Genomic DNA, 14,125 nt, shown 5'->3' with positions numbered 1-14,125 from the left:
GTTCGCGGCGATTAATCGATGACGGGTTGAGAAATCGATGAACCCCCTCTTCTTGGCGTATTGCGTAATCTTTTGGACGGGGGCTCGCGTGTGACACGTCGAGCAACGCACGGGAAAGGAAGGGTCGGATACATAATTTGCGCAAGAAGTGACGGGTGCGATCATACCAGCACTAAAGCACCGGATCCCATCAGAACTCCGCAGTTAAGCGTGCTTGGGCGAGAGTAGTACTAGGATGGGTGACCTCCTGGGAAGTCCTCGTGTTGCACTCCTCGTTCTTTTTAATTTCCGGTATTCTTCCGTCGTTTATTGCCGTGCAGGCACTTGGGCTTGTTCGTTGATTGCCGTTCGCAGCACCTCACGTTCTTTTTAGTTTTTGGTATCCGTCCGTCGCAATTACTGCATACTTAATCGTTTGCTCGCCGATTACCGTTCGCGGCGATTAATCGATGACGGGTTGAGAAATCGATGAACCCCCTCTTCTTGGCGTATTGCGTAATCTTTTGGACGGGGGCTCGCGTGTGACACGTCGAGCAACGCACGGGAAAGGAAGGGTCGGATACATAATTTGCGCAAGAAGTGACGGGTGCGATCATACCAGCACTAAAGCACCGGATCCCATCAGAACTCCGCAGTTAAGCGTGCTTGGGCGAGAGTAGTACTAGGATGGGTGACCTCCTGGGAAGTCCTCGTGTTGCACTCCTCGTTCTTTTTAATTTCCGGTATTCTTCCGTCGTTTATTGCCGTGCAGGCACTTGGGCTTGTTCGTTGATTGCCGTTCGCAGCACCTCACGTTCTTTTTAGTTTTTGGTATCCGTCCGTCGCAATTACTGCATACTTAATCGTTTGCTCGCCGATTACCGTTCGCGGCGATTAATCGATGACGGGTTGAGAAATCGATGAACCCCCTCTTCTTGGCGTATTGCGTAATCTTTTGGACGGGGGCTCGCGTGTGACACGTCGAGCAACGCACGGGAAAGGAAGGGTCGGATACATAATTTGCGCAAGAAGTGACGGGTGCGATCATACCAGCACTAAAGCACCGGATCCCATCAGAACTCCGCAGTTAAGCGTGCTTGGGCGAGAGTAGTACTAGGATGGGTGACCTCCTGGGAAGTCCTCGTGTTGCACTCCTCGTTCTTTTTAATTTCCGGTATTCTTCCGTCGTTTATTGCCGTGCAGGCACTTGGGCTTGTTCGTTGATTGCCGTTCGCAGCACCTCACGTTCTTTTTAGTTTTTGGTATCCGTCCGTCGCAATTACTGCATACTTAATCGTTTGCTCGCCGATTACCGTTCGCGGCGATTAATCGATGACGGGTTGAGAAATCGATGAACCCCCTCTTCTTGGCGTATTGCGTAATCTTTTGGACGGGGGCTCGCGTGTGACACGTCGAGCAACGCACGGGAAAGGAAGGGTCGGATACATAATTTGCGCAAGAAGTGACGGGTGCGATCATACCAGCACTAAAGCACCGGATCCCATCAGAACTCCGCAGTTAAGCGTGCTTGGGCGAGAGTAGTACTAGGATGGGTGACCTCCTGGGAAGTCCTCGTGTTGCACTCCTCGTTCTTTTTAATTTCCGGTATTCTTCCGTCGTTTATTGCCGTGCAGGCACTTGGGCTTGTTCGTTGATTGCCGTTCGCAGCACCTCACGTTCTTTTTAGTTTTTGGTATCCGTCCGTCGCAATTACTGCATACTTAATCGTTTGCTCGCCGATTACCGTTCGCGGCGATTAATCGATGACGGGTTGAGAAATCGATGAACCCCCTCTTCTTGGCGTATTGCGTAATCTTTTGGACGGGGGCTCGCGTGTGACACGTCGAGCAACGCACGGGAAAGGAAGGGTCGGATACATAATTTGCGCAAGAAGTGACGGGTGCGATCATACCAGCACTAAAGCACCGGATCCCATCAGAACTCCGCAGTTAAGCGTGCTTGGGCGAGAGTAGTACTAGGATGGGTGACCTCCTGGGAAGTCCTCGTGTTGCACTCCTCGTTCTTTTTAATTTCCGGTATTCTTCCGTCGTTTATTGCCGTGCAGGCACTTGGGCTTGTTCGTTGATTGCCGTTCGCAGCACCTCACGTTCTTTTTAGTTTTTGGTATCCGTCCGTCGCAATTACTGCATACTTAATCGTTTGCTCGCCGATTACCGTTCGCGGCGATTAATCGATGACGGGTTGAGAAATCGATGAACCCCCTCTTCTTGGCGTATTGCGTAATCTTTTGGACGGGGGCTCGCGTGTGACACGTCGAGCAACGCACGGGAAAGGAAGGGTCGGATACATAATTTGCGCAAGAAGTGACGGGTGCGATCATACCAGCACTAAAGCACCGGATCCCATCAGAACTCCGCAGTTAAGCGTGCTTGGGCGAGAGTAGTACTAGGATGGGTGACCTCCTGGGAAGTCCTCGTGTTGCACTCCTCGTTCTTTTTAATTTCCGGTATTCTTCCGTCGTTTATTGCCGTGCAGGCACTTGGGCTTGTTCGTTGATTGCCGTTCGCAGCACCTCACGTTCTTTTTAGTTTTTGGTATCCGTCCGTCGCAATTACTGCATACTTAATCGTTTGCTCGCCGATTACCGTTCGCGGCGATTAATCGATGACGGGTTGAGAAATCGATGAACCCCCTCTTCTTGGCGTATTGCGTAATCTTTTGGACGGGGGCTCGCGTGTGACACGTCGAGCAACGCACGGGAAAGGAAGGGTCGGATACATAATTTGCGCAAGAAGTGACGGGTGCGATCATACCAGCACTAAAGCACCGGATCCCATCAGAACTCCGCAGTTAAGCGTGCTTGGGCGAGAGTAGTACTAGGATGGGTGACCTCCTGGGAAGTCCTCGTGTTGCACTCCTCGTTCTTTTTAATTTCCGGTATTCTTCCGTCGTTTATTGCCGTGCAGGCACTTGGGCTTGTTCGTTGATTGCCGTTCGCAGCACCTCACGTTCTTTTTAGTTTTTGGTATCCGTCCGTCGCAATTACTGCATACTTAATCGTTTGCTCGCCGATTACCGTTCGCGGCGATTAATCGATGACGGGTTGAGAAATCGATGAACCCCCTCTTCTTGGCGTATTGCGTAATCTTTTGGACGGGGGCTCGCGTGTGACACGTCGAGCAACGCACGGGAAAGGAAGGGTCGGATACATAATTTGCGCAAGAAGTGACGGGTGCGATCATACCAGCACTAAAGCACCGGATCCCATCAGAACTCCGCAGTTAAGCGTGCTTGGGCGAGAGTAGTACTAGGATGGGTGACCTCCTGGGAAGTCCTCGTGTTGCACTCCTCGTTCTTTTTAATTTCCGGTATTCTTCCGTCGTTTATTGCCGTGCAGGCACTTGGGCTTGTTCGTTGATTGCCGTTCGCAGCACCTCACGTTCTTTTTAGTTTTTGGTATCCGTCCGTCGCAATTACTGCATACTTAATCGTTTGCTCGCCGATTACCGTTCGCGGCGATTAATCGATGACGGGTTGAGAAATCGATGAACCCCCTCTTCTTGGCGTATTGCGTAATCTTTTGGACGGGGGCTCGCGTGTGAACACGTCGAGCAACGCACGGGAAAGGAAGGGTCGGATACATAATTTGCGCAAGAAGTGACGGGTGCGATCATACCAGCACTAAAGCACCGGATCCCATCAGAACTCCGCAGTTAAGCGTGCTTGGGCGAGAGTAGTACTAGGATGGGTGACCTCCTGGGAAGTCCTCGTGTTGCACTCCTCGTTCTTTTTAATTTCCGGTATTCTTCCGTCGTTTATTGCCGTGCAGGCACTTGGGCTTGTTCGTTGATTGCCGTTCGCAGCACCTCACGTTCTTTTTAGTTTTTGGTATCCGTCCGTCGCAATTACTGCATACTTAATCGTTTGCTCGCCGATTACCGTTCGCGGCGATTAATCGATGACGGGTTGAGAAATCGATGAACCCCCTCTTCTTGGCGTATTGCGTAATCTTTTGGACGGGGGCTCGCGTGTGACACGTCGAGCAACGCACGGGAAAGGAAGGGTCGGATACATAATTTGCGCAAGAAGTGACGGGTGCGATCATACCAGCACTAAAGCACCGGATCCCATCAGAACTCCGCAGTTAAGCGTGCTTGGGCGAGAGTAGTACTAGGATGGGTGACCTCCTGGGAAGTCCTCGTGTTGCACTCCTCGTTCTTTTTAATTTCCGGTATTCTTCCGTCGTTTATTGCCGTGCAGGCACTTGGGCTTGTTCGTTGATTGCCGTTCGCAGCACCTCACGTTCTTTTTAGTTTTTGGTATCCGTCCGTCGCAATTACTGCATACTTAATCGTTTGCTCGCCGATTACCGTTCGCGGCGATTAATCGATGACGGGTTGAGAAATCGATGAACCCCCTCTTCTTGGCGTATTGCGTAATCTTTTGGACGGGGGCTCGCGTGTGACACGTCGAGCAACGCACGGGAAAGGAAGGGTCGGATACATAATTTGCGCAAGAAGTGACGGGTGCGATCATACCAGCACTAAAGCACCGGATCCCATCAGAACTCCGCAGTTAAGCGTGCTTGGGCGAGAGTAGTACTAGGATGGGTGACCTCCTGGGAAGTCCTCGTGTTGCACTCCTCGTTCTTTTTAATTTCCGGTATTCTTCCGTCGTTTATTGCCGTGCAGGCACTTGGGCTTGTTCGTTGATTGCCGTTCGCAGCACCTCACGTTCTTTTTAGTTTTTGGTATCCGTCCGTCGCAATTACTGCATACTTAATCGTTTGCTCGCCGATTACCGTTCGCGGCGATTAATCGATGACGGGTTGAGAAATCGATGAACCCCCTCTTCTTGGCGTATTGCGTAATCTTTTGGACGGGGGCTCGCGTGTGACACGTCGAGCAACGCACGGGAAAGGAAGGGTCGGATACATAATTTGCGCAAGAAGTGACGGGTGCGATCATACCAGCACTAAAGCACCGGATCCCATCAGAACTCCGCAGTTAAGCGTGCTTGGGCGAGAGTAGTACTAGGATGGGTGACCTCCTGGGAAGTCCTCGTGTTGCACTCCTCGTTCTTTTTAATTTCCGGTATTCTTCCGTCGTTTATTGCCGTGCAGGCACTTGGGCTTGTTCGTTGATTGCCGTTCGCAGCACCTCACGTTCTTTTTAGTTTTTGGTATCCGTCCGTCGCAATTACTGCATACTTAATCGTTTGCTCGCCGATTACCGTTCGCGGCGATTAATCGATGACGGGTTGAGAAATCGATGAACCCCCTCTTCTTGGCGTATTGCGTAATCTTTTGGACGGGGGCTCGCGTGTGACACGTCGAGCAACGCACGGGAAAGGAAGGGTCGGATACATAATTTGCGCAAGAAGTGACGGGTGCGATCATACCAGCACTAAAGCACCGGATCCCATCAGAACTCCGCAGTTAAGCGTGCTTGGGCGAGAGTAGTACTAGGATGGGTGACCTCCTGGGAAGTCCTCGTGTTGCACTCCTCGTTCTTTTTAATTTCCGGTATTCTTCCGTCGTTTATTGCCGTGCAGGCACTTGGGCTTGTTCGTTGATTGCCGTTCGCAGCACCTCACGTTCTTTTTAGTTTTTGGTATCCGTCCGTCGCAATTACTGCATACTTAATCGTTTGCTCGCCGATTACCGTTCGCGGCGATTAATCGATGACGGGTTGAGAAATCGATGAACCCCCTCTTCTTGGCGTATTGCGTAATCTTTTGGACGGGGGCTCGCGTGTGACACGTCGAGCAACGCACGGGAAAGGAAGGGTCGGATACATAATTTGCGCAAGAAGTGACGGGTGCGATCATACCAGCACTAAAGCACCGGATCCCATCAGAACTCCGCAGTTAAGCGTGCTTGGGCGAGAGTAGTACTAGGATGGGTGACCTCCTGGGAAGTCCTCGTGTTGCACTCCTCGTTCTTTTTAATTTCCGGTATTCTTCCGTCGTTTATTGCCGTGCAGGCACTTGGGCTTGTTCGTTGATTGCCGTTCGCAGCACCTCACGTTCTTTTTAGTTTTTGGTATCCGTCCGTCGCAATTACTGCATACTTAATCGTTTGCTCGCCGATTACCGTTCGCGGCGATTAATCGATGACGGGTTGAGAAATCGATGAACCCCCTCTTCTTGGCGTATTGCGTAATCTTTTGGACGGGGGCTCGCGTGTGACACGTCGAGCAACGCACGGGAAAGGAAGGGTCGGATACATAATTTGCGCAAGAAGTGACGGGTGCGATCATACCAGCACTAAAGCACCGGATCCCATCAGAACTCCGCAGTTAAGCGTGCTTGGGCGAGAGTAGTACTAGGATGGGTGACCTCCTGGGAAGTCCTCGTGTTGCACTCCTCGTTCTTTTTAATTTCCGGTATTCTTCCGTCGTTTATTGCCGTGCAGGCACTTGGGCTTGTTCGTTGATTGCCGTTCGCAGCACCTCACGTTCTTTTTAGTTTTTGGTATCCGTCCGTCGCAATTACTGCATACTTAATCGTTTGCTCGCCGATTACCGTTCGCGGCGATTAATCGATGACGGGTTGAGAAATCGATGAACCCCCTCTTCTTGGCGTATTGCGTAATCTTTTGGACGGGGGCTCGCGTGTGACACGTCGAGCAACGCACGGGAAAGGAAGGGTCGGATACATAATTTGCGCAAGAAGTGACGGGTGCGATCATACCAGCACTAAAGCACCGGATCCCATCAGAACTCCGCAGTTAAGCGTGCTTGGGCGAGAGTAGTACTAGGATGGGTGACCTCCTGGGAAGTCCTCGTGTTGCACTCCTCGTTCTTTTTAATTTCCGGTATTCTTCCGTCGTTTATTGCCGTGCAGGCACTTGGGCTTGTTCGTTGATTGCCGTTCGCAGCACCTCACGTTCTTTTTAGTTTTTGGTATCCGTCCGTCGCAATTACTGCATACTTAATCGTTTGCTCGCCGATTACCGTTCGCGGCGATTAATCGATGACGGGTTGAGAAATCGATGAACCCCCTCTTCTTGGCGTATTGCGTAATCTTTTGGACGGGGGCTCGCGTGTGACACGTCGAGCAACGCACGGGAAAGGAAGGGTCGGATACATAATTTGCGCAAGAAGTGACGGGTGCGATCATACCAGCACTAAAGCACCGGATCCCATCAGAACTCCGCAGTTAAGCGTGCTTGGGCGAGAGTAGTACTAGGATGGGTGACCTCCTGGGAAGTCCTCGTGTTGCACTCCTCGTTCTTTTTAATTTCCGGTATTCTTCCGTCGTTTATTGCCGTGCAGGCACTTGGGCTTGTTCGTTGATTGCCGTTCGCAGCACCTCACGTTCTTTTTAGTTTTTGGTATCCGTCCGTCGCAATTACTGCATACTTAATCGTTTGCTCGCCGATTACCGTTCGCGGCGATTAATCGATGACGGGTTGAGAAATCGATGAACCCCCTCTTCTTGGCGTATTGCGTAATCTTTTGGACGGGGGCTCGCGTGTGACACGTCGAGCAACGCACGGGAAAGGAAGGGTCGGATACATAATTTGCGCAAGAAGTGACGGGTGCGATCATACCAGCACTAAAGCACCGGATCCCATCAGAACTCCGCAGTTAAGCGTGCTTGGGCGAGAGTAGTACTAGGATGGGTGACCTCCTGGGAAGTCCTCGTGTTGCACTCCTCGTTCTTTTTAATTTCCGGTATTCTTCCGTCGTTTATTGCCGTGCAGGCACTTGGGCTTGTTCGTTGATTGCCGTTCGCAGCACCTCACGTTCTTTTTAGTTTTTGGTATCCGTCCGTCGCAATTACTGCATACTTAATCGTTTGCTCGCCGATTACCGTTCGCGGCGATTAATCGATGACGGGTTGAGAAATCGATGAACCCCCTCTTCTTGGCGTATTGCGTAATCTTTTGGACGGGGGCTCGCGTGTGACACGTCGAGCAACGCACGGGAAAGGAAGGGTCGGATACATAATTTGCGCAAGAAGTGACGGGTGCGATCATACCAGCACTAAAGCACCGGATCCCATCAGAACTCCGCAGTTAAGCGTGCTTGGGCGAGAGTAGTACTAGGATGGGTGACCTCCTGGGAAGTCCTCGTGTTGCACTCCTCGTTCTTTTTAATTTCCGGTATTCTTCCGTCGTTTATTGCCGTGCAGGCACTTGGGCTTGTTCGTTGATTGCCGTTCGCAGCACCTCACGTTCTTTTTAGTTTTTGGTATCCGTCCGTCGCAATTACTGCATACTTAATCGTTTGCTCGCCGATTACCGTTCGCGGCGATTAATCGATGACGGGTTGAGAAATCGATGAACCCCCTCTTCTTGGCGTATTGCGTAATCTTTTGGACGGGGGCTCGCGTGTGACACGTCGAGCAACGCACGGGAAAGGAAGGGTCGGATACATAATTTGCGCAAGAAGTGACGGGTGCGATCATACCAGCACTAAAGCACCGGATCCCATCAGAACTCCGCAGTTAAGCGTGCTTGGGCGAGAGTAGTACTAGGATGGGTGACCTCCTGGGAAGTCCTCGTGTTGCACTCCTCGTTCTTTTTAATTTCCGGTATTCTTCCGTCGTTTATTGCCGTGCAGGCACTTGGGCTTGTTCGTTGATTGCCGTTCGCAGCACCTCACGTTCTTTTTAGTTTTTGGTATCCGTCCGTCGCAATTACTGCATACTTAATCGTTTGCTCGCCGATTACCGTTCGCGGCGATTAATCGATGACGGGTTGAGAAATCGATGAACCCCCTCTTCTTGGCGTATTGCGTAATCTTTTGGACGGGGGCTCGCGTGTGACACGTCGAGCAACGCACGGGAAAGGAAGGGTCGGATACATAATTTGCGCAAGAAGTGACGGGTGCGATCATACCAGCACTAAAGCACCGGATCCCATCAGAACTCCGCAGTTAAGCGTGCTTGGGCGAGAGTAGTACTAGGATGGGTGACCTCCTGGGAAGTCCTCGTGTTGCACTCCTCGTTCTTTTTAATTTCCGGTATTCTTCCGTCGTTTATTGCCGTGCAGGCACTTGGGCTTGTTCGTTGATTGCCGTTCGCAGCACCTCACGTTCTTTTTAGTTTTTGGTATCCGTCCGTCGCAATTACTGCATACTTAATCGTTTGCTCGCCGATTACCGTTCGCGGCGATTAATCGATGACGGGTTGAGAAATCGATGAACCCCCTCTTCTTGGCGTATTGCGTAATCTTTTGGACGGGGGCTCGCGTGTGACACGTCGAGCAACGCACGGGAAAGGAAGGGTCGGATACATAATTTGCGCAAGAAGTGACGGGTGCGATCATACCAGCACTAAAGCACCGGATCCCATCAGAACTCCGCAGTTAAGCGTGCTTGGGCGAGAGTAGTACTAGGATGGGTGACCTCCTGGGAAGTCCTCGTGTTGCACTCCTCGTTCTTTTTAATTTCCGGTATTCTTCCGTCGTTTATTGCCGTGCAGGCACTTGGGCTTGTTCGTTGATTGCCGTTCGCAGCACCTCACGTTCTTTTTAGTTTTTGGTATCCGTCCGTCGCAATTACTGCATACTTAATCGTTTGCTCGCCGATTACCGTTCGCGGCGATTAATCGATGACGGGTTGAGAAATCGATGAACCCCCTCTTCTTGGCGTATTGCGTAATCTTTTGGACGGGGGCTCGCGTGTGACACGTCGAGCAACGCACGGGAAAGGAAGGGTCGGATACATAATTTGCGCAAGAAGTGACGGGTGCGATCATACCAGCACTAAAGCACCGGATCCCATCAGAACTCCGCAGTTAAGCGTGCTTGGGCGAGAGTAGTACTAGGATGGGTGACCTCCTGGGAAGTCCTCGTGTTGCACTCCTCGTTCTTTTTAATTTCCGGTATTCTTCCGTCGTTTATTGCCGTGCAGGCACTTGGGCTTGTTCGTTGATTGCCGTTCGCAGCACCTCACGTTCTTTTTAGTTTTTGGTATCCGTCCGTCGCAATTACTGCATACTTAATCGTTTGCTCGCCGATTACCGTTCGCGGCGATTAATCGATGACGGGTTGAGAAATCGATGAACCCCCTCTTCTTGGCGTATTGCGTAATCTTTTGGACGGGGGCTCGCGTGTGACACGTCGAGCAACGCACGGGAAAGGAAGGGTCGGATACATAATTTGCGCAAGAAGTGACGGGTGCGATCATACCAGCACTAAAGCACCGGATCCCATCAGAACTCCGCAGTTAAGCGTGCTTGGGCGAGAGTAGTACTAGGATGGGTGACCTCCTGGGAAGTCCTCGTGTTGCACTCCTCGTTCTTTTTAATTTCCGGTATTCTTCCGTCGTTTATTGCCGTGCAGGCACTTGGGCTTGTTCGTTGATTGCCGTTCGCAGCACCTCACGTTCTTTTTAGTTTTTGGTATCCGTCCGTCGCAATTACTGCATACTTAATCGTTTGCTCGCCGATTACCGTTCGCGGCGATTAATCGATGACGGGTTGAGAAATCGATGAACCCCCTCTTCTTGGCGTATTGCGTAATCTTTTGGACGGGGGCTCGCGTGTGACACGTCGAGCAACGCACGGGAAAGGAAGGGTCGGATACATAATTTGCGCAAGAAGTGACGGGTGCGATCATACCAGCACTAAAGCACCGGATCCCATCAGAACTCCGCAGTTAAGCGTGCTTGGGCGAGAGTAGTACTAGGATGGGTGACCTCCTGGGAAGTCCTCGTGTTGCACTCCTCGTTCTTTTTAATTTCCGGTATTCTTCCGTCGTTTATTGCCGTGCAGGCACTTGGGCTTGTTCGTTGATTGCCGTTCGCAGCACCTCACGTTCTTTTTAGTTTTTGGTATCCGTCCGTCGCAATTACTGCATACTTAATCGTTTGCTCGCCGATTACCGTTCGCGGCGATTAATCGATGACGGGTTGAGAAATCGATGAACCCCCTCTTCTTGGCGTATTGCGTAATCTTTTGGACGGGGGCTCGCGTGTGACACGTCGAGCAACGCACGGGAAAGGAAGGGTCGGATACATAATTTGCGCAAGAAGTGACGGGTGCGATCATACCAGCACTAAAGCACCGGATCCCATCAGAACTCCGCAGTTAAGCGTGCTTGGGCGAGAGTAGTACTAGGATGGGTGACCTCCTGGGAAGTCCTCGTGTTGCACTCCTCGTTCTTTTTAATTTCCGGTATTCTTCCGTCGTTTATTGCCGTGCAGGCACTTGGGCTTGTTCGTTGATTGCCGTTCGCAGCACCTCACGTTCTTTTTAGTTTTTGGTATCCGTCCGTCGCAATTACTGCATACTTAATCGTTTGCTCGCCGATTACCGTTCGCGGCGATTAATCGATGACGGGTTGAGAAATCGATGAACCCCCTCTTCTTGGCGTATTGCGTAATCTTTTGGACGGGGGCTCGCGTGTGACACGTCGAGCAACGCACGGGAAAGGAAGGGTCGGATACATAATTTGCGCAAGAAGTGACGGGTGCGATCATACCAGCACTAAAGCACCGGATCCCATCAGAACTCCGCAGTTAAGCGTGCTTGGGCGAGAGTAGTACTAGGATGGGTGACCTCCTGGGAAGTCCTCGTGTTGCACTCCTCGTTCTTTTTAATTTCCGGTATTCTTCCGTCGTTTATTGCCGTGCAGGCACTTGGGCTTGTTCGTTGATTGCCGTTCGCAGCACCTCACGTTCTTTTTAGTTTTTGGTATCCGTCCGTCGCAATTACTGCATACTTAATCGTTTGCTCGCCGATTACCGTTCGCGGCGATTAATCGATGACGGGTTGAGAAATCGATGAACCCCCTCTTCTTGGCGTATTGCGTAATCTTTTGGACGGGGGCTCGCGTGTGACACGTCGAGCAACGCACGGGAAAGGAAGGGTCGGATACATAATTTGCGCAAGAAGTGACGGGTGCGATCATACCAGCACTAAAGCACCGGATCCCATCAGAACTCCGCAGTTAAGCGTGCTTGGGCGAGAGTAGTACTAGGATGGGTGACCTCCTGGGAAGTCCTCGTGTTGCACTCCTCGTTCTTTTTAATTTCCGGTATTCTTCCGTCGTTTATTGCCGTGCAGGCACTTGGGCTTGTTCGTTGATTGCCGTTCGCAGCACCTCACGTTCTTTTTAGTTTTTGGTATCCGTCCGTCGCAATTACTGCATACTTAATCGTTTGCTCGCCGATTACCGTTCGCGGCGATTAATCGATGACGGGTTGAGAAATCGATGAACCCCCTCTTCTTGGCGTATTGCGTAATCTTTTGGACGGGGGCTCGCGTGTGACACGTCGAGCAACGCACGGGAAAGGAAGGGTCGGATACATAATTTGCGCAAGAAGTGACGGGTGCGATCATACCAGCACTAAAGCACCGGATCCCATCAGAACTCCGCAGTTAAGCGTGCTTGGGCGAGAGTAGTACTAGGATGGGTGACCTCCTGGGAAGTCCTCGTGTTGCACTCCTCGTTCTTTTTAATTTCCGGTATTCTTCCGTCGTTTATTGCCGTGCAGGCACTTGGGCTTGTTCGTTGATTGCCGTTCGCAGCACCTCACGTTCTTTTTAGTTTTTGGTATCCGTCCGTCGCAATTACTGCATACTTAATCGTTTGCTCGCCGATTACCGTTCGCGGCGATTAATCGATGACGGGTTGAGAAATCGATGAACCCCCTCTTCTTGGCGTATTGCGTAATCTTTTGGACGGGGGCTCGCGTGTGACACGTCGAGCAACGCACGGGAAAGGAAGGGTCGGATACATAATTTGCGCAAGAAGTGACGGGTGCGATCATACCAGCACTAAAGCACCGGATCCCATCAGAACTCCGCAGTTAAGCGTGCTTGGGCGAGAGTAGTACTAGGATGGGTGACCTCCTGGGAAGTCCTCGTGTTGCACTCCTCGTTCTTTTTAATTTCCGGTATTCTTCCGTCGTTTATTGCCGTGCAGGCACTTGGGCTTGTTCGTTGATTGCCGTTCGCAGCACCTCACGTTCTTTTTAGTTTTTGGTATCCGTCCGTCGCAATTACTGCATACTTAATCGTTTGCTCGCCGATTACCGTTCGCGGCGATTAATCGATGACGGGTTGAGAAATCGATGAACCCCCTCTTCTTGGCGTATTGCGTAATCTTTTGGACGGGGGCTCGCGTGTGACACGTCGAGCAACGCACGGGAAAGGAAGGGTCGGATACATAATTTGCGCAAGAAGTGACGGGTGCGATCATACCAGCACTAAAGCACCGGATCCCATCAGAACTCCGCAGTTAAGCGTGCTTGGGCGAGAGTAGTACTAGGATGGGTGACCTCCTGGGAAGTCCTCGTGTTGCACTCCTCGTTCTTTTTAATTTCCGGTATTCTTCCGTCGTTTATTGCCGTGCAGGCACTTGGGCTTGTTCGTTGATTGCCGTTCGCAGCACCTCACGTTCTTTTTAGTTTTTGGTATCCGTCCGTCGCAATTACTGCATACTTAATCGTTTGCTCGCCGATTACCGTTCGCGGCGATTAATCGATGACGGGTTGAGAAATCGATGAACCCCCTCTTCTTGGCGTATTGCGTAATCTTTTGGACGGGGGCTCGCGTGTGACACGTCGAGCAACGCACGGGAAAGGAAGGGTCGGATACATAATTTGCGCAAGAAGTGACGGGTGCGATCATACCAGCACTAAAGCACCGGATCCCATCAGAACTCCGCAGTTAAGCGTGCTTGGGCGAGAGTAGTACTAGGATGGGTGACCTCCTGGGAAGTCCTCGTGTTGCACTCCTCGTTCTTTTTAATTTCCGGTATTCTTCCGTCGTTTATTGCCGTGCAGGCACTTGGGCTTGTTCGTTGATTGCCGTTCGCAGCACCTCACGTTCTTTTTAGTTTTTGGTATCCGTCCGTCGCAATTACTGCATACTTAATCGTTTGCTCGCCGATTACCGTTCGCGGCGATTAATCGATGACGGGTTGAGAAATCGATGAACCCCCTCTTCTTGGCGTATTGCGTAATCTTTTGGACGGGGGCTCGCGTGTGACACGTCGAGCAACGCACGGGAAAGGAAGGGTCGGATACATAATTTGCGCAAGAAGTGACGGGTGCGATCATACCAGCACTAAAGCACCGGATCCCATCAGAACTCCGCAGTTAAGCGTGCTTGGGCGAGAGTAGTACTAGGATGGGTGACCTCCTGGGAAGTCCTCGTGTTGCACTCCTCGTTCTTTTTAATTTCCGGTATTCTTCCGTCGTTTATTGCCGTGCAGGCACTTGGGCTT

The 14,125-nt window shown here is 51.3% G+C and overlaps 33 non-coding genes across 33 annotated transcripts; all 33 read left to right on the top strand.

Annotated features, from left to right (window-relative positions):
* The first annotated feature begins 153 nt into the window (after positions 1–153).
* On the top strand, positions 154–272 carry LOC149517593 (5S ribosomal RNA). Its single transcript, XR_016344816.1, has one exon. It is a non-coding gene; the product is annotated as a 5S ribosomal RNA (ribosomal RNA).
* Positions 273–584: 312 nt separating this feature from the next.
* On the top strand, positions 585–703 carry LOC149517592 (5S ribosomal RNA). Its single transcript, XR_016344814.1, has one exon. It is a non-coding gene; the product is annotated as a 5S ribosomal RNA (ribosomal RNA).
* Positions 704–1,015: 312 nt separating this feature from the next.
* Positions 1,016–1,134, top strand: LOC149517591 (5S ribosomal RNA). The gene has a single exon (XR_016344813.1). It is a non-coding gene; the product is annotated as a 5S ribosomal RNA (ribosomal RNA).
* Positions 1,135–1,446: 312 nt separating this feature from the next.
* Positions 1,447–1,565, top strand: LOC149517590 (5S ribosomal RNA). Its single transcript, XR_016344812.1, has one exon. It is a non-coding gene; the product is annotated as a 5S ribosomal RNA (ribosomal RNA).
* A 312-nt stretch (positions 1,566–1,877) lies between these two features.
* On the top strand, positions 1,878–1,996 carry LOC149517589 (5S ribosomal RNA). Its single transcript, XR_016344811.1, has one exon. It is a non-coding gene; the product is annotated as a 5S ribosomal RNA (ribosomal RNA).
* A 312-nt stretch (positions 1,997–2,308) lies between these two features.
* LOC149517588 (5S ribosomal RNA) lies at positions 2,309–2,427 on the top strand. The gene has a single exon (XR_016344810.1). It is a non-coding gene; the product is annotated as a 5S ribosomal RNA (ribosomal RNA).
* A 312-nt stretch (positions 2,428–2,739) lies between these two features.
* LOC149517587 (5S ribosomal RNA) lies at positions 2,740–2,858 on the top strand. Its single transcript, XR_016344808.1, has one exon. It is a non-coding gene; the product is annotated as a 5S ribosomal RNA (ribosomal RNA).
* A 312-nt stretch (positions 2,859–3,170) lies between these two features.
* LOC149517586 (5S ribosomal RNA) lies at positions 3,171–3,289 on the top strand. The gene has a single exon (XR_016344807.1). It is a non-coding gene; the product is annotated as a 5S ribosomal RNA (ribosomal RNA).
* A 313-nt stretch (positions 3,290–3,602) lies between these two features.
* LOC149517585 (5S ribosomal RNA) lies at positions 3,603–3,721 on the top strand. The gene has a single exon (XR_016344806.1). It is a non-coding gene; the product is annotated as a 5S ribosomal RNA (ribosomal RNA).
* Positions 3,722–4,033: 312 nt separating this feature from the next.
* On the top strand, positions 4,034–4,152 carry LOC149517584 (5S ribosomal RNA). The gene has a single exon (XR_016344805.1). It is a non-coding gene; the product is annotated as a 5S ribosomal RNA (ribosomal RNA).
* A 312-nt stretch (positions 4,153–4,464) lies between these two features.
* Positions 4,465–4,583, top strand: LOC149517583 (5S ribosomal RNA). Its single transcript, XR_016344804.1, has one exon. It is a non-coding gene; the product is annotated as a 5S ribosomal RNA (ribosomal RNA).
* Positions 4,584–4,895: 312 nt separating this feature from the next.
* LOC149517582 (5S ribosomal RNA) lies at positions 4,896–5,014 on the top strand. The gene has a single exon (XR_016344802.1). It is a non-coding gene; the product is annotated as a 5S ribosomal RNA (ribosomal RNA).
* Positions 5,015–5,326: 312 nt separating this feature from the next.
* LOC149517581 (5S ribosomal RNA) lies at positions 5,327–5,445 on the top strand. Its single transcript, XR_016344801.1, has one exon. It is a non-coding gene; the product is annotated as a 5S ribosomal RNA (ribosomal RNA).
* Positions 5,446–5,757: 312 nt separating this feature from the next.
* LOC149517580 (5S ribosomal RNA) lies at positions 5,758–5,876 on the top strand. The gene has a single exon (XR_016344800.1). It is a non-coding gene; the product is annotated as a 5S ribosomal RNA (ribosomal RNA).
* A 312-nt stretch (positions 5,877–6,188) lies between these two features.
* On the top strand, positions 6,189–6,307 carry LOC149517579 (5S ribosomal RNA). The gene has a single exon (XR_016344799.1). It is a non-coding gene; the product is annotated as a 5S ribosomal RNA (ribosomal RNA).
* A 312-nt stretch (positions 6,308–6,619) lies between these two features.
* LOC149517578 (5S ribosomal RNA) lies at positions 6,620–6,738 on the top strand. The gene has a single exon (XR_016344798.1). It is a non-coding gene; the product is annotated as a 5S ribosomal RNA (ribosomal RNA).
* Positions 6,739–7,050: 312 nt separating this feature from the next.
* Positions 7,051–7,169, top strand: LOC149517577 (5S ribosomal RNA). The gene has a single exon (XR_016344797.1). It is a non-coding gene; the product is annotated as a 5S ribosomal RNA (ribosomal RNA).
* A 312-nt stretch (positions 7,170–7,481) lies between these two features.
* Positions 7,482–7,600, top strand: LOC149517576 (5S ribosomal RNA). Its single transcript, XR_016344796.1, has one exon. It is a non-coding gene; the product is annotated as a 5S ribosomal RNA (ribosomal RNA).
* A 312-nt stretch (positions 7,601–7,912) lies between these two features.
* Positions 7,913–8,031, top strand: LOC149517575 (5S ribosomal RNA). The gene has a single exon (XR_016344795.1). It is a non-coding gene; the product is annotated as a 5S ribosomal RNA (ribosomal RNA).
* Positions 8,032–8,343: 312 nt separating this feature from the next.
* Positions 8,344–8,462, top strand: LOC149517574 (5S ribosomal RNA). Its single transcript, XR_016344794.1, has one exon. It is a non-coding gene; the product is annotated as a 5S ribosomal RNA (ribosomal RNA).
* A 312-nt stretch (positions 8,463–8,774) lies between these two features.
* LOC149517573 (5S ribosomal RNA) lies at positions 8,775–8,893 on the top strand. Its single transcript, XR_016344793.1, has one exon. It is a non-coding gene; the product is annotated as a 5S ribosomal RNA (ribosomal RNA).
* Positions 8,894–9,205: 312 nt separating this feature from the next.
* Positions 9,206–9,324, top strand: LOC149517572 (5S ribosomal RNA). Its single transcript, XR_016344791.1, has one exon. It is a non-coding gene; the product is annotated as a 5S ribosomal RNA (ribosomal RNA).
* A 312-nt stretch (positions 9,325–9,636) lies between these two features.
* LOC149517571 (5S ribosomal RNA) lies at positions 9,637–9,755 on the top strand. Its single transcript, XR_016344790.1, has one exon. It is a non-coding gene; the product is annotated as a 5S ribosomal RNA (ribosomal RNA).
* A 312-nt stretch (positions 9,756–10,067) lies between these two features.
* On the top strand, positions 10,068–10,186 carry LOC149517570 (5S ribosomal RNA). Its single transcript, XR_016344789.1, has one exon. It is a non-coding gene; the product is annotated as a 5S ribosomal RNA (ribosomal RNA).
* Positions 10,187–10,498: 312 nt separating this feature from the next.
* LOC149517569 (5S ribosomal RNA) lies at positions 10,499–10,617 on the top strand. The gene has a single exon (XR_016344788.1). It is a non-coding gene; the product is annotated as a 5S ribosomal RNA (ribosomal RNA).
* Positions 10,618–10,929: 312 nt separating this feature from the next.
* Positions 10,930–11,048, top strand: LOC149517568 (5S ribosomal RNA). The gene has a single exon (XR_016344787.1). It is a non-coding gene; the product is annotated as a 5S ribosomal RNA (ribosomal RNA).
* A 312-nt stretch (positions 11,049–11,360) lies between these two features.
* LOC149517567 (5S ribosomal RNA) lies at positions 11,361–11,479 on the top strand. Its single transcript, XR_016344786.1, has one exon. It is a non-coding gene; the product is annotated as a 5S ribosomal RNA (ribosomal RNA).
* A 312-nt stretch (positions 11,480–11,791) lies between these two features.
* LOC149517566 (5S ribosomal RNA) lies at positions 11,792–11,910 on the top strand. The gene has a single exon (XR_016344785.1). It is a non-coding gene; the product is annotated as a 5S ribosomal RNA (ribosomal RNA).
* Positions 11,911–12,222: 312 nt separating this feature from the next.
* Positions 12,223–12,341, top strand: LOC149517565 (5S ribosomal RNA). The gene has a single exon (XR_016344784.1). It is a non-coding gene; the product is annotated as a 5S ribosomal RNA (ribosomal RNA).
* A 312-nt stretch (positions 12,342–12,653) lies between these two features.
* Positions 12,654–12,772, top strand: LOC149517564 (5S ribosomal RNA). Its single transcript, XR_016344783.1, has one exon. It is a non-coding gene; the product is annotated as a 5S ribosomal RNA (ribosomal RNA).
* A 312-nt stretch (positions 12,773–13,084) lies between these two features.
* Positions 13,085–13,203, top strand: LOC149517563 (5S ribosomal RNA). The gene has a single exon (XR_016344782.1). It is a non-coding gene; the product is annotated as a 5S ribosomal RNA (ribosomal RNA).
* A 312-nt stretch (positions 13,204–13,515) lies between these two features.
* Positions 13,516–13,634, top strand: LOC149517562 (5S ribosomal RNA). The gene has a single exon (XR_016344780.1). It is a non-coding gene; the product is annotated as a 5S ribosomal RNA (ribosomal RNA).
* Positions 13,635–13,946: 312 nt separating this feature from the next.
* LOC149517561 (5S ribosomal RNA) lies at positions 13,947–14,065 on the top strand. Its single transcript, XR_016344779.1, has one exon. It is a non-coding gene; the product is annotated as a 5S ribosomal RNA (ribosomal RNA).
* Positions 14,066–14,125: the final 60 nt, after the last annotated feature.

This window comes from Durio zibethinus, chromosome 8 (genome assembly GCF_047325235.1).
Source record: "Durio zibethinus cultivar Kanyao isolate XHJ-2024 chromosome 8, ASM4732523v1, whole genome shotgun sequence".
NCBI classification, from domain to species: domain Eukaryota; kingdom Viridiplantae; phylum Streptophyta; class Magnoliopsida; order Malvales; family Malvaceae; genus Durio; species Durio zibethinus.
This window is presented reverse-complemented; position numbering and strand designations above follow the sequence as displayed.